The 16,401-nt window shown below is 41.4% G+C and overlaps 1 long non-coding RNA gene across 1 annotated transcript in view; it reads right to left on the reverse strand.

Annotated features, from left to right (window-relative positions):
- Positions 1-16,401, reverse strand: part of LOC136793553 (uncharacterized) — a 69,093-nt gene that overhangs the window by 27,832 nt on the left and 24,860 nt on the right. Inside the window, exon 2 of the long non-coding RNA XR_010838960.1 lies at positions 9,608-9,779. This is a non-coding gene — a long non-coding RNA (uncharacterized lncRNA). The remainder of the gene's footprint in view (positions 1-9,607; positions 9,780-16,401) is intronic.

Raw genomic sequence — 16,401 nt, forward strand, 5'->3', positions numbered from 1 at the left:
GAAATGTAGTTTTTAGCTTTCTAATCTCTCCAAAAAAGGAGGGTTAAGAAAAAATGGAGGTTGAATAATGTAATCAACAGAATCTACCACACGACTGCTACAAACTTCCAAAAATATATTCACTACTCTAGGGCTAAAATACATGGAAATCTATGATTAGAAAGTGTTCTTTTATCACTAATGAACATAGATGCAAAAATCCTCAACAAAATACTAGCAAACAGAATCCAACAGCACATTAAAAGGATCATACACCATGATCAAGTGGGGTTTATTCCAGGAATGCAAGGATTCTTCAATATACACAAATCAATGTGATACACCATATTAACAAACCGAAGGATTAAAAACCATATGATCATCTCAATAGATGCAGAAAAAGCTTTCCACAAAATTCAATACCCATTTATGATAAAAACTCTCCAGAGTGTAAGCATAGAGGGAACTTACCTCAACATAATAAAGGCCATATATGACAAACCCACAGCCAACATCATCCTCAATGGTAAAAAACTGAAACTATTTCCACTAAGATCAGGAACAAGACAAGCTTGCCCACTCTCACCACTATTATTCAACATAGTTTTGGAGGTTTTAGCCACAGCAATCAGAGAGGAAAAAGAAATAAAAGGAATCCAAATCGGTAAAGAAGAAGTAAAACTGTCACTATTTGCAGATGACATGATACTGTACATAGAGAATCCTAAAGATGCTACCAGAAGACTGCTAGAGCTAATCAATGAATTTGGTAAAGTAGCAGGATACAAAATTAATGCACAGAAATCTCTTGCATTCCTATATACTAATGATGAAAAATCTGAAAGAGAAATTAAGGCAACACTCCCATTTACCACTGCCACAAAAAGAATCAAATACCTAGGAATAAACCTACCTAAGGAGACAAAAGACCTGTATGCAGAAAACTATAAGACACTGATGAAATAAATTAAAGATGATACCAACAGAGGGAGAGAGATACCATCGTTCTTGGATTGGAAGAATCAACATTGTGAAAATGACCATACCACCCAAAGCAATGTACAGATTCAATGCAATCCCTATCAAACGACCAATGGCATTTTTCACCAAACTAGAAAAAAAATTTCACAATTTGTATGGAAACACAAAAGACCCCGAATAGCCAAAGCAATCTTGAGGAAGAAAAATGGAGCTGGAGAAATCAGGCTCCTAGACATCAGACTATACTGCAAAGCTACAGTAATCAAGACAGTATGGTATGGGCACAAAAACAGAAATATAGATCAATGGAACCAGATAGAAAGCCCAGAGATAAACGAACGCACCTATGGTCACCTTATTTTTGATAAAGAAGGCAAGAATATACAGTGGAGAAAAGGCAGCCTCTTCAATAAGTGGTGCTGAGAAAACTGGACAGCTACATGTAAAAGAATGAAATTGGAACACTTCCTAACACCATACACAAAAAATAAACTCAAAATGCATTAAAGACCTAAATGTAAGGCCAGACACTATCAAACTCTTAGATGAAAACATAGAACACTCTATGACATAAATCACAGCAAGATCCTTTTTGACCCACCTCCTACAGAAATGGAAATAAAAATAAACAAATGGGACCTAATGAAACCTCAAAGCTTTTGCACAGCAAAGGAAACCATAAACAAGACAAAAAGACCACCCTCAGAGTGGGAGAAAATATTTGCAAATGAAGCAACTGACAAAGGATTAATCTTCAAAATATACAAGCAGCTCATGTAGCTCAATATCAAAAAAACAATCAACCCAATCCAAAAATGGGCAGAAGACCTAAATAGACACTTCTTCAAAGAAGACATACAGATTGTCAACAAACACATGAAAGGGTGCTCAACATCACTAATCATTAGAGAAATGCAAATCAAATCCACAATGAGGTTATCACTTCACACCGGTCAGAACGGCCATCATCAAAAAATCTACAAACAATAAATGCTGGAGAGGGTGTGGAGAAAAGGGAACCCTCTTGCATTGTTGGTGGGAATGTAAATTGATACAGCCACTATGGAGAACAGTATGGAGGTTCCTTAAAAAGCTAAAAATAGAACTACCATATGACCCAGCAATCCCACTACTGGGCATATACCCCAAGAAAACCATAATTCAAAGAGTCATGTACCACATGTTCATTGCAGCTCTATTTACAATAGCCAGGGTGTGGAAGCAACCTAAGTGTCCATCGACAGATGAAGGGATAAAGAAGATGTGGCACACATATACAATGGAATATTACTCAGCCATAAAAAGAAATGAAATTGAGTTATTTGTACTGAGGTGGATGGACCTAGAGTCTGTCCTACAGAGTGAAGTAAGTCAGAAAGAGAAAAATACTGCGTGCCAACACATATATATGGAATCTAAAAAAAAAATGGTTAAGAACCTAAGGGCAGGACAGGAATGAAGAAGCAGATGTAGAGAATGGACTTGAGGACACAGGGAGGGGGAAGGGTAAGCTGGGATGAAGTGAAAGAGTGGCATGGACATATACACACTACCAAACGTAAAATAGATAGCTAGTGGGAAGCAGCTGCATAGCACAGGGAGATCAGCTCTGTGCTTTGTGACCACCTGGAGGGGTGGGATAGGGAGGGTGGGAGGGAGACGGAAAAGGGAGGGCATATGGGGATATATGTATATGTATAGCTGATTCACTTCGTTATACAGCAGCAACTAACACAACAGTGTAAAGCAATTATACTCCAATAAAGATGTTAAAAAAAAAAGTGTTCCTTTGAATTAAGCCTTAACCTTTCCATAAGCCAAAGGAACAACTCCTGAAGCAAGTACTGCTTTAGCCTTTAGCACTTAAATGTCAATTAGTGTATTAATTACTTACCAGAGTGTAGAAGTACCAAGCCAGAAGTTTTTACCAGGGGAGAATAAATGTAGGTATAGGGAGGGAGCAGTGGTTGGGCACGAAATATGTGGTTGATCTTCTTTGCAATTGAGCATTAGGCCAGTGTGGCAAGAAAAGTCCTCTCTCAAGTAGGCACTAGGGATTTATGAGGATCAGGAATAAGAGAAGAAAATCTGTGCATCGTCATCATGGGATGCTCCCTACCCAGATCTGAACCACAGATACCCAATCCACACCCTCACCCTAGGGCTGGATAGGCCCAGGTGACATTCCCACAAAAACATGGGTTGGGTCCCAAAGTGGCAATCAATGTCAGCAGTTCCAAATTTTAGATCTGCAGGATAGACCCACCCTCTGGTATGTTTTATTTATCCAAACCAGGACTTGTTCAGAAAATGTGATTTGACTGTCTTTAGATAGGACATGCAATTCTCCACTTCAAATCATGTCTTCACTTTTTTCTATCCTTTTTTATCCAGCAACTTCCCACATTGGTATTACCTTCCTAGCCACCCCTAACCTGTTCTTTTTCATCCTTAGGGGACAATTGAAGAGTTAAGATTTAATGAAAATAAATAAAACTCATCAATCCCAGTTGGTTTTGGATCATAAATGAGAGACCAAGAGAGAGAAACAAAAAGGGATGGATCAGAGCAGGAGGCTGCATTCCGATTGCCACAAACACCATACACTCTTTGCCACCTGGACCAGAGGGGCGTGGTGCCTGGGGGCATCACTGTGGTTTAGGGACACAGAGTCCATAAGGGTACCTAGGATCTAGGAGAGCACATTCCATACATCAGGAGAAGGTCTCAGAGGTCCTGGGCCATTGCCGAGTAAGACCACTCAGCTTGTCTCTCACTTTCAATAAAGGAAGGGAGAAGCCCACTGTGGTAACTGCTCAGGAGCCTGGGAATTTGTCCTGCCTCATGGTAGAGCGGCCCAGGCCTGAAAACCTCACTGCCAGATATTAAGTTGTCCAGGAGGCTGGGGCAAACCCCAAGGCAAGCCACAGTAATTATCCAGACTGGCTGTTCTCTGCCTAGGCTCCTCTTAGAGGCTCATTGTAGTCCCAGGGAACTATAAACCAGTTAACAACTCAACTCTAATTAATAAGCTCCTTAATGAAGATACAAATGTCCACATTTTTATCCTTTATGAGGTACTTTGGGCTCTTTTCCCCTTAAATAGCTGAACGGATGTCTCTGCTTCCTGCTTTTTCAATTCCTGCTTTCACATTGGTTTCTGGTCTCTAAATAACAATCACTGTCTGTCTTTGCGCTTTAAATCCATCTCATCCAATGCCCCCTGCTCTCTGTTCCTTGTCTGTCAGGATATTTTGTGTGTTCCTTAGAAGCTCCATTGCCAAACTGTGAGGAACAGGGAAACCTGCTGAAGTTTTCAGAGAGAAGGGGCAGAGGCTGTGTGGCTATCTACATGTACGAAGACCAAAAGAAATGCCATGATATTTGAAAAAGGCCAATATAGTCATCATCATCAAGAGAAAATACAAGAAAGGTGACTGGCAACCACTGCTGCACCTCACTGTTTTCCACTGAGAGCAAAAGTCTAGCTGGATCAGTTAGACTAAAGGCACAGGGTGTCAGAAAGGTCAGACATGAACATCTGGAATTCCTCTTTGTCAAACCTCAAAAGCTTATTTTAACCTAAAACACAACTGTATATCCATTCACCAATCTTTCTTACATTATGTAAGCGTGTGGTCTCTGCTGTTACACACACCAGGGTCTGCATAGCAACTACACCATTTAGTAGCTATGTGACTCTGGAGAGTTCCTTAACTTCCCTAAGTCTTGGCTCTTCATCTGTAAAGTAAGGCTAATAGCGCCTACCTCTTTGTAAAGGAAAATAAGACAATGCACGGGTACTGCCTGGCCCAGAGTAAGTGCTCATAAAGGTTCACTTTTGTGATTTTTACTGTTACATTGGAATTTCAACAGAAAGAACTATATTTCATCTTGTAGGAAGGTCCCAATTCCTAATAGATGACTCTTTTAACAAGGTCATAGGTCACCCTGTTCTTTAATGTTCCTATGCCAACTGGACCAAGTAGAGTATCCCCCCTTTCTTTAGAACTCTGGGTGACTGATCTCTGGACACTTTCATCTCTGCCTCTGGGTGCGGCTGAAACTCACACTATTGATTTCTCATTGTACTGAATATCAACCAAAGGCAGAAGTCAGATTTGACTGAGATCTGTGTTTAATTTGTTTCATTTTCTCCCACTGAGAAATGGGAGTAACTACAGTTCCAGGTCACAGTTTATTTCCTGTAGCTAAAGCTCCTTGGTCTTTTACTAATTATTTTTGTGACATCTGTTTGGATTTTGTGTTATCAGACATTTGGAAGGTTTATTTCAGCTATTCGAGGGTTGATTCCATAGTGCTTTCCAAACTGTGACACAGACATCTAGATGATCACCAAGCTTGGTTTTTCTTTCTGGTAGACTGATGCGTGGACTGTATTTCTCTGCCTCCCTTCCATTTAACTGGAGCCATGTGACAAGTTCTCAACAATAGTATGTTTAAGGACAACGGGCTTTGCAAAGCAGGCAGAATGCTAAGATGTTGTAACAGGTCTGCTGGAGTATATGTCCTATAACCAGCTCTGTCCTCAGATATTCTGCAACTGTTGTGGGCTACATCCCTGATAATGTTCTCAGATCTGGAAAATGAGCACCCACTGATACCAGCAGTTTATAGATTTCTGGGGAGGCCATGGTGAGGTCCAGGAGTTTTTATAAACTTAAGACAGAAAAGGCCAACATGAAAAGTCCCACTATTAGAGGATTTGCATTATTTTGAAAGCAGAATTTTGCTTCTAAAAAGATACTTCTAGTCTGATGACAGAGTCATCACTGTCTCTGGGTAAAGCTAGATTCCGTGGGCTTAGCATAAAGAGAGACTTGCAAGCATCAAGAGAGACTGAGCAGCTTCTACCATGGTGCCCTGTTGGGCAGGATACTCAGTGTTATCAGACATTTAGAAGGTTTATTTCACGGGCCTCCCTCGTGGTGCAGTGGTTAAGAATCCGCCTGCCAATTCAGGGGACACAGGTTTGAGCCCTGGTCCAGGAAGATCCCACATGCCGTGGAGCAACTAAGCCCGTGCGCCACAACTACTGAGCCTGTGCTCTAGAGCCCACGAGACACAACTACTGAAGCCCGTGCGCCTAGAGCCCGTGCTCTGCAACAAGAGAAGCCACCGCGATGAGAAACCCGCACACCTCAGCAAAGAGTAGCCCCCGCTCGCTGCAACTAGAGGAAGCCCATGTGCAGCAACGAAGACCCAACACAGCCAAAAATAAATAAATAAAATAAATTATTTTTTTAAAAAGAAGGTTTATTTCAGCTGGTGGGGGGTGGATACTCATACTCTCTAAAGGCAGTCACTGGAAGCAAAACAAGTCCTGCTCCTAGAGAGCATCTAGCCACTCTTAGAAAGGATACTTGGTGAAGCAGATTCTGTAGTTGGAAACCCACATGGAGATCTTTGAAGGTCACAGGGAAGGCCCTAAAAAAGTTTTAACCATCTTGCCTATCATATCAGTCTACATCATAACATTACCTTTCCGAATACGAATTTTTTTCAGTCTCCACAAAGATGCACTACTAAAATGCATCCACTGCCTTTATTTTTTTTTGGCCACACCCCCCAACTTTCAGGATCTTAGTTCCCCAACCAGGGATCGAACCCTGGCCCCCCGCAGTGAAAGCGAGGAGTCCTAACCACTGGACCCCCAGGGAAGTCCCCATCTATTGCCTTTACACTAGAGAAGGAGCAGTGGGAGAAAGTGGGCGGTGAGCTGGGATAGGACAGCAGGTGGAGGTGGCATCAGTTGTGATGGGGATCACGTAGGCGTTCAAAATCAGTAGAGGCTATGCGGAATTATAGAGAGTTATTCCAACTCTGCATCGATTGTCTTAAGGTTGAAGCCAGAGTTAGGAAGGGCATGGCATTTCGAGTCTCAGAATTGGTGAGTAGAGACCTTGATGTCCTTCTCACTCATGGTGGTGTCCTGGGATCATAGTATGGAACTGGTGGTCAAAAAAAGAGCCAGAGGCATACAGGAAGTTCATACTTCTGACTGAGGCAAAATCTGCTGTTAAATTACATTAACTATCTGTAGTAGACAGAATGTATAATCTCCTCCCCTTGATTGTAGACACAAAAATAGTGGGAGTTTACACCCATTATGAGGTTACATTATATGGCAAATGTTTCCCACTCTAATGTAAATGTTACGAGATTTTCTGTTTTACTTTAATTCCTACAACTTCCAACCTCAAATCACACGCCACTTTGGGGATTTCATGATTGTAAGAGCTGATGTATGTTTATTTTCTCAGCACCTTCCTCCAGGAAGCTTTCTCTCTTTTTCCCTGAGGTTAGGTCAAGCACTCAACCATACAAAACACACAGCATGTATTCATTTATTTACCTTGACCTCACCCTATTCTAAAAGGGCATGACATATCTTTTAAAAGCATAACAAGATTTTTTAAGAGGAAAAGGCACAGCACCAGGAAACAGAACATAGAACCATACAGAAATGTTCTCACTAGAGAGGCCTTAGGTATGTCAAATTCCCTACGACCCCAGCCTCCCTTTAAAGATAATGGAACTGAGGTCCAGAAAGCACAAGCTTCTGGCCCTGAAGCCACACAGCTGATGCAGAGCTGACATCCTGTGACTCTGTTTAACACTTTTGGTAATGGGGAATGAACAGACGGAAAGGCCTTCCTGAAACTACTTAATGGCTGACTTGAGTCTAAAGCCAGAAATACAGGTAGAGGAGAAAGAAAACAGTCACTTGGATAGAGTAACGCTACTTCCCCATTTATTCAGACCCCAACTAGTGCTGTGACATATATGACATATAATATATATAGGAGAGTTACTGGAATTACTGGACTGCTTAGTACCTACCAGGCAGTCCACTAAACATTCTCCTTGCAGGATCCCATTGAATCCCTGCAAAAATCCTAGGGGGTACAATCCACTGTTATTTACATTTGTTTCAGTCAAGAAAACAGGCTCAGCAAGGTGAAATGATTTCCCCACTATCACACAGGTAGTGAGTGGGTGGTGGACACAAGACTTGAATACAGGTCTGTTTGACTCCAAAATGTGCACTTGTTCTCCAACCTAGAAAAGTATTTCACCTTCCATCGAGCAAGAACAAAGGAGGTGCACGTATTCCCAGGACCAGAATTCAGTCATTCAGCTCACTACCTCCCACATGGAATGGAAAAGGCTGAACCAGCCTGTGTGAGACAATGGACCCAGTAGCAAATACACTCAGGTCATGCCTATAATTCAAGTTCATGGTATCACTCTATAATAGAGGGATATATCCATCCATGTATGTATAATAAAATAAAGACAGCACACTCATGGAATCCAATCCCTTCCTGGTCAGTCCACAGCAGGAGCTGCCCAGAGCTCTGATCCAGGGCTCTGTGTCCTGAGCAAAATCTGCCCGAGTGGTAAACTCCCTTCCCTTGGGCCAGTGTCTCACTGTAGTTTTTCTGCTGGATGCTTTGGCTCTGCTCTGAGGGCGGCTTTTACTGGACCCTGATGCAGTTCCTATTTCACAAATCAGAGTTTAAATCTTCACAAGAGAGTATCGATTTGTGCTATCAAACAGCGAGATTCCAGAGCTGGGGGGGAGAGGGAGTCTGGCCCCTTTAATCAATATTTTCTTACCCATTAAAGCAGCTGTCTGATTCAAATTTTGATTTTAAGCCAGACTCAGAGACTGAGAATCAGTATTCTGATGGTTCAGTCTTTACTGGGCAACAAAAATCTGCCCATTGTTTCAACATCCCTGTCTCTCTCTCCTTCTCCCTCTCTTTCTTCTTCTGTCTTTCCCAGCCTTGATGTTTAACTTCAAGCCCAGATGACACCTACTTTCTACCACTGTTCCCACAGAGAGACCCAAAGGGCAACCTCCAGCCCAGGGCGAAAGCTAGCCAACTGCCAGGGTTCTATTTCTCCCTGGATGAATGCAACATCCCAGCAGATAATTTCTGTCTTAATAGGCTGCTCTAGTCATCCTATTCCAACTGGAGCCTCTTAAGATTTAAAGATTTGAGCAGGTAAAGAACAACAAAGAGGATCAACAAACTTGTGAAAGGATAATTCATAAGGGTCACAGCCCAAGTGCTCTCCTGGGAGTGATCTTAATCTAACACTCCTCTCAAACCTCCTGCAGCGCTGCCCTGTGCAAAGGGCACAGGATTTATAGCTTCTCAGACCTCGTTTGCACCTCCAGCTCAGCCACTCACTACAAGGGTTACTTTGGGTGAATAATTGAACTCTGGGCTCATTTTCCTCATTTGTAAAATACTGAACATAACCACTGTCTCATAAATCGGTATGGAAGTTAAATTAGATAGCATTAATAAATAAAGTGCTTTTCAGAATCACATAATCTCATAATCACTCACAATCTCATCATCATTGGCACATAGTAGGTTCTCAATAAATGTTAATTTTTCTATCTTTCTCAAATCCACTTCTCTCTCCCAGCAACCCCACTCATTCTTTTTCTTCCTGTTTCTCCATTTTCTGCCTTCTTTCCATTGATCTACCTTATGCTCGCCTCCTTCTCACCATCTCCTTTAACTGGGCTTAAAACTATAAACTGTCAGCACCCAAAGGATCTAAAGGAGTGTCCTCACTTCCAGATGAATCACCAGCTACTCACCGGCAGGGCCACAGGCAGCACTCAGCACTCCAGTCTCCCAGAGTCACCATCCTAGTCTTTCTCTCTCTTTCAGAGTTGAAATTTTTGAAAGGAGCAGCTTCCTGGCAGTTTCAGAAAATTCTCCAGAGAACAACTCCAAAGAGCCACAAAAAAAGGAATTACCAGGATATCTCTGAAAAAAATTGTTTCACAGATATTAGAAGAAAAATAATTCATATGCTTCTCATTTGCAGCTCAGATAAAATGGTAAATTCACGTCAGTTAAGCTGCTTCAAATTTGATGCATATGTTTTATAAATCTGAGCGATGGGCTATCTTCTTTCTCCCATCTGATGTCGCTGGTGTGCTAAAGCCAGCCCATACTGCTCCGAGAGCCATTCTTAGCCACTCTTTCTGACTCTGCCTTCAGTGATACCAAAAGGTAACTTGATATTGAAATGGTGGGAGTATTTATACCACAGAAACTGGCAACCACTGCAAACAGATTTTCTTTTCAGAAAACCAACTGTTAACTATTTACCAGCACATGACTAGATAAGTTCTCATGAGTTTAGCACTGATTCCTAGACAGCCCCCTTTTGCTTGAAAGATCTTTTAAGTTTATTTTTGCAACAATGATTTCCTACAGGAATTCTACAAGCTTCACCCTGTGAGTACATCGTAATGAGTTTAGGTCTATAGAAACCTGTGTTTCTTTAAAACACAGATACTTCTTCAGTTTTTCTGCTGGTCATGACAGAGGCTCTATTAACACTCAGTCATGTAAATTTGCTCTGTCTTAGCTCCGTAAAGATGAAGGGGCCTGCTGGGCCATTGGTACATCTGCCTTCATTCTCTCCTATTGATTTAAATACAGAATGTAAGGTTATGAGGATTTTAGTCCCTAAGAATCTCTGTGAGCTGTTATTGGCAACATTGAGCATTTCATTGTTCATACCCACATTCAAATGGAGCTCATTTTCTCAAATATTACACTGTGCTAGTAACTAAGAGGCCATACAATGGGCCCTGAGGCCAGACAGCCTGGGGTTGAATCCCAGCTCCCCTACTTTCCAGCAAGTTCCTTAACCTCTCTGTTCCTCGGTTGTAGATTGAGGGTAATAACAAAACCCACCTCCCTGAGTTGTTACGAGGATTAAGTGAGTAATACATATCAAATGCTTAGAACAGTGAGTGGCACACAGTAAGTGCTAAATAAATGTTAACAATTAGGAGAGAGTAGAAATAGAACGTTTATTGCAAGGTAAGATACTCGAGCACCAGGTTTTAGTTGGGGGGGGATGAGACTGGGAAAACCCTTTAGAAGAAAGGTTTAGAATATTGCTGCTAGAAGCCTACATCAGTTATGGAGGGGATCTCAGAAACTCTGTGTCTGGAGGTCCCCCTGTCCTCACTGAAAAAGTCATATCTTCTAACTGCAGCAGCTGGAGAGAACAACTGAATCTCTCCTCCTTATTTGAGGTAAGAGTTCACAGCCTCAGTCCCCAGGACGACACAAAGGGTGATGTTCACACACAGACACCACAGTGGGCTGTACCTACACCACAGGCTGTGTAGATGGTCTGTGGGTTAGGGACAATTCCTACCTGTGAGCCTGACTTCCCCACTCTCATGACCCTTACAGAATGCAAGGGAGGGAAACTCATGGTAGTAAAGGCATCCATCTCTTTGGTAATGATAGGGCTATTCCCCAATATTCTAATTATTCTCCTTCTAAGCACATGATAGGCTCACACTTCCCCTCTTTCTTCTAGTTAGGCAAGTCTAAATGTCTTTTGGGGGGCAATAAAATGTGAACAGAAATAATATGTGTCTCCTCCAAACTTCAAGGGACAATGAGTGATTTGCCTACTTCTTTCTGCCTGCCGTAGTGACTAGAAACGTACCATATGATAAGGTTTCATCAATTTTCATCCCTGAATGTGAATAATCTGGAGCAAAGTCCCCAGATTACCTACAATAGACATACAACAAGAACAAGATGAAACTTCGTTGTTTTCAGCAACTGAGACTTTGGGGTTGTTTATTACTGCACAAAGCCTATCCTATCCTGACTAATACAACATTAATTCCACTCTAATTTATACTTTAAAAAATGAATAAGGTCTTTGCAAATTCCTTTCCTTTATTACTGGTAGCAAATTACTTGTGATAGCAGATCTCAAAAACGAGCCAATACAATTTAAAATCATAGATTTACAGAAATATAATTTATTATACACAAGAGTCATGTTAAAGTTTTTCTATAAATTCCACTTATTTAGCAAGTTCAGTTATCTTTGTTGTCTTTGCCCTTTATTGGACAAGGTGATCCATTTAACCTTAAAATTTCTGTATTTTGATTCCATTAAAGATTCATGCCTGAAAGAAATCAAACAAAAATCCTACAAAGGCTGAACAAAGCAGACTTCTACAGAGGAAATTCAATGGCAGAAAAAGAGAAGCTATATTCGCAACTGCTGCCCCCTTCTGCCTAAATTTCTCCTTCCCCTTGCATTCCCTTATTTTTACGATACTGCCACTCCACTCCCCATGGGTTCACTCTCCCCCAGGCTGGGTTCTTCTTTGGCCCAAACTTTCTTTCTCACTGGAACTAATACAAATTGGTATTTTCAAAAATAATTTTTCTTGAAGGAAGATAGAAAAAGTAAGTGAAAATAAACAGTATACATAATACAAAAAGAATATAATTAATGTAGGTTTTAAAAAAACTGCTCAGAGGGGCACCATCATGAACAATTAGCCTTGTCTCTAATTTGGCTGGGAGTGTTCACAGGCACTTTGCCTGCACTTCTGGCCTTATAGTTTCTGCCTGCACACAGTGAGACCATCTTGTCTCTTACTACATTACCACAGTCTAACTAAACATCTTGCTACAATCAAGGACAAATATCAGACCACTTTCCTTGAATCTAATGTCTTCAGCCCTCTAACATTCTCCCCTTCAGACTTGATTTTTCTGATTCAGAGACATCACGTCTACAGTCCATTCACAGGATAGTGGGGAGAGGCATCCTTAATCTCCACTGATGGATCTTGCCTTTCCAAGCTCAGGTCAGTAGCTTTGCCCATTTCTATAACTGACTTTGTCATCAGCACACTGTGGCAAAAACACACATACACATGCACACCACACACACACACATAATACTAAGGAAAATGACCTAGTCTAATCAATATAATTTTACAGTACTGAATGAACGTCCATATTTACAGTGACTATGTTCATATATAGTATATTAGTTAAGAATATGAGCTTTGAGCTCATACGTGGGTTTAAGTCTCAGCTCCAGCACTTCATGGCTAGAGATCCTAAGGCAAATTATTTAATCTCTCTAAGCATCTGCTCCCTCGAGTGTAGACTAAGAATAATGGTGGTATCTACTTCATACAATTGATGTAAGCTAATTAACTTAAAGCGAGAGAATGCATATAAAGCCGTTAGTTAGTGCAGCACCTGGAACACAGGAAGTACCAGTAAGTTTGAGCAGGTAGTGGTAGTGGTGGTAATAGTAACAATATCACCATCTTAAATAAAACGAGAATCATTGTCTCACATTCCATTATCCCCACATTTCTATGGTAACTTCCACAAATTTTCAGCTTTTTTCTAATGAATGCCCGAGAGTGATCTTTAAGTTCTTTAGAAATTCAAAGCTCTTTATTAATTATCACTGATTCTGCAATATTACCCACATCATAGGCAAGACATTACCCATGCCCCAGTGCTCTGGAATTATTCAAGTTTGCTGATCTGACGGTGATGCTACCCTGGCACCTTCAAAGAGTAAAAAGGCTTTCCGTATTTCCTGCCAAGCCACATCATCCACTTGCTTGAAACTCATCCAGATTCGGTCCTGCATTAGGAAACACGTAAGTGCCCCCAAGAGAATTCAAACACTTAGCAAAGCACTGAGCAATTAAACTGTGGTGAACTACTTTAGAAACCAGAAAACGGAAGGGAGAGGAGTCATAGAGAGGGAAAGAGAGAAAAGGAAGGCAAATTTAAGTGGCTCAGCTGAGCTTGGGGGAGAGAGCAATGTGTCTACTCAGTATGTGCTTCCATTTGGAAGGAAGTCAAATATTTTCATTGAAAAGCAAGCAAAAAGCTTTCATTATTTAGTACACAGGCAAACTCATAAATTAAGGCAAAGTAGTCCCCAATGTAAACAGGTGCAATCACTCCTTACATATCCTAGCTGTCAAAAACATAGTCTGGTCTGATGCAAGAGGCAGGCAGGGTGACAACTTTTGGGTCTTTCTGGACTAAAAGTACTTATTAGAAGATCATGTCTCTTATTTGGCCCTCTTTTACTATTCTTACCTAATATGGAAGCCTTTGAACAGGGGTTTAGATCGAGCTTCCTCTTTGATGACTGGCTCATCCCTCAAAGATTCCTACCTCTGGCTCAGAAGCAGCGGTCCTGAGAAATAGCCCCTGGTCTTCTCTGATGCACCTGGCAGCAGGTCATAATCCAGACCAAACACAGTTTTTTGAGGCAATACATACCTTCTGAGCATTTGCCAGATGCAAGCAGCCATACCAGGCACTGAGGGAAATACATGGCCTGTAAATTACAGCTTCTGCCTTCCAGAGGCTCACAGTCTAGCCACTCAAGAGAAGGAAATTCTCTACCTCACCTCCCAGGGTTGTCCCAGGACGTTACTCCAAATCCAGTCTGTTCTAGCCTGCATTGAGATTTGCATCTCCTTCTTGGGAACCAGAAAAGAACCTTCTAATTTCATTAGACACTAGGGTGAAAGAGAACAAATCTAGTCATATCCTGGAGATAAGCCAACCAATCAAATCAAAGCTTTCAAAGGAGGTAATCCAGTACCAAGGCATAGAACCCCAAGTTCAACAGGTCAAAACAGCAAAAACTATTTGCTGAGAAGAAGTGAGTACCGATGATGGTGGCCCCTTCTCTCATCAAAGCACCATGTGCTTAGCAGAATAAAGAGCTTCCCTAAAGCCCAGCTGGAAACTGGTGGGGTACACATAAGATAGGTGTGCTGCTAAGCTATGGGACCCCCATTGCTAACCTCTGAAAGATCCTTGTATGCCCCTGTGGGCTAAGCAAGAGAAGAATGGCCAATGGAATTCAACCTCTTTAACTCAGATTACAAGACATCAAAGAGTCACTTTTTTTTTGAAAATTTTTGGCCAAGATCAATTTCCATACTAATTCTATTGTTTTAATTGAAGTATAGTTGTTTTCAAAGAGTATTTTTGAAAATCTGCCCAGCAATTCACCCTGAGAGTCATCTATAACTCTCTAAGAAATGTTTATATCTTACAGATCTGAGATGTCGGAACCACTTGAAGATGGCTTTTATTATAGTACAGAACATTTTTCCTTTTGTGCGTTGGCCTCCTTCTGATGTACTGAGATGATCTCCAAAGTTCTGATGAAAACGGAGACCTCCAGGAAAATCTACAGACAAGATTTGGATCTATCTTATGAATCAGTTGGATCTTTGCTGCTCACCCATCATCTATCATGAGCCTAACTAACGAGAAAGCTAATCAGAAGTGACCCAAAGAAGCATATCTAAAACAGCATCTTAATATTTGGGTTCGTGCCGAAGTTCTTCAGGATCACTAACAATAAGAACTAACATTAACTGAATATTTACCATGTGCCAGGAATATAATGAGGCAAAGTGAGATTAAGCAATTTATAATCAGAAACACAGCTAGTAAGTTTGAACAAGGGTTTAACCTGGCTGGGAAAGGGACCAAGCCGAAAGATCCGGCTGCCAAGCTTTCACACTTAACCACATGCTCCAGTCTACACCCTCGTGAACTGAATGACCAGCACCAAATGCCATCTTATGCTTCTATCAACCATTTTCTTCAATTCTGAGAGGATCCACTTACAGTCTAGTTAAGGATTAAATCTTACTTGTCAAGACTGCAGTGATGATATTTTTCCCTTTTAAATGTTTAAGAAGAGATGGCAATAAAACATGAGAACTTGGCTCACTTTTTCCATTTCCATAGAGCATTGGAACCCTTCCTACATATCAGATCACTTAGAGGTGTTTAAAATAAAAGACTGATGTCCAGAAAGTGAGCTCAGAGATTCTGATTGAGTCTGGGGTGGGTCCTAAGAAACAGTAAATTTTTAAGCATTTTCCAGGGGAGTGTAAGGTGCAACCAGGATTGAGGACTGCTTCACATTGTAGGATGGGAAGCCCATGTTGCTCTGAAGAGAGAGGGGATTGTCAACTCCTTTCCTTCTGATATAACCTCTTGTACCTCTTCCCTCTCCAGTCAATTCAACAGCCTGCCGCCCAAGGGATCTGCTCAGATTATATCAAACCTCTACTCTAAAATCATCTATAATCATATACTACTATATGCAGTAGCATAAAGAATTACATTGCAAATCCTCAGCCAGGTAAAAGACTCTCTACAGTGTGGCCCAAGCCAACCATTCAGCCTCATATCTGTCTCCCCTTGGGGATCCTGCCACTCCAGCTAAGTTGATCTGCACCCCCTCAAAAAAAAAAAACAAACCTCCTGTTTCTTCTTATTCTCTGATGCAGAGCAATTCTGCTTTTACTAGCCCTACCCCTCAAGTCACTATCAGGTCCACCTTTGTACATCAAGGGGCTTTGACTATTCATTCCTCCTTTCTTTCCTTTACCAGGACCCTCTCCTCCTCTAGGGTCCTTGACTTGCCCAAAATCCTACCGTAATCACAGAAACTACAGTAGGCTCAGAAAATCCTCCGGATCTTGCCTTCCTTAGGTACCCCTGGACCCCTCACTCATTGTCTCTCGTTTGT

This window comes from Kogia breviceps, chromosome 2 (assembly GCF_026419965.1).
Source record: "Kogia breviceps isolate mKogBre1 chromosome 2, mKogBre1 haplotype 1, whole genome shotgun sequence".
In the NCBI taxonomy this organism is placed as follows: Eukaryota; Metazoa; Chordata; class Mammalia; order Artiodactyla; family Physeteridae; genus Kogia; species Kogia breviceps.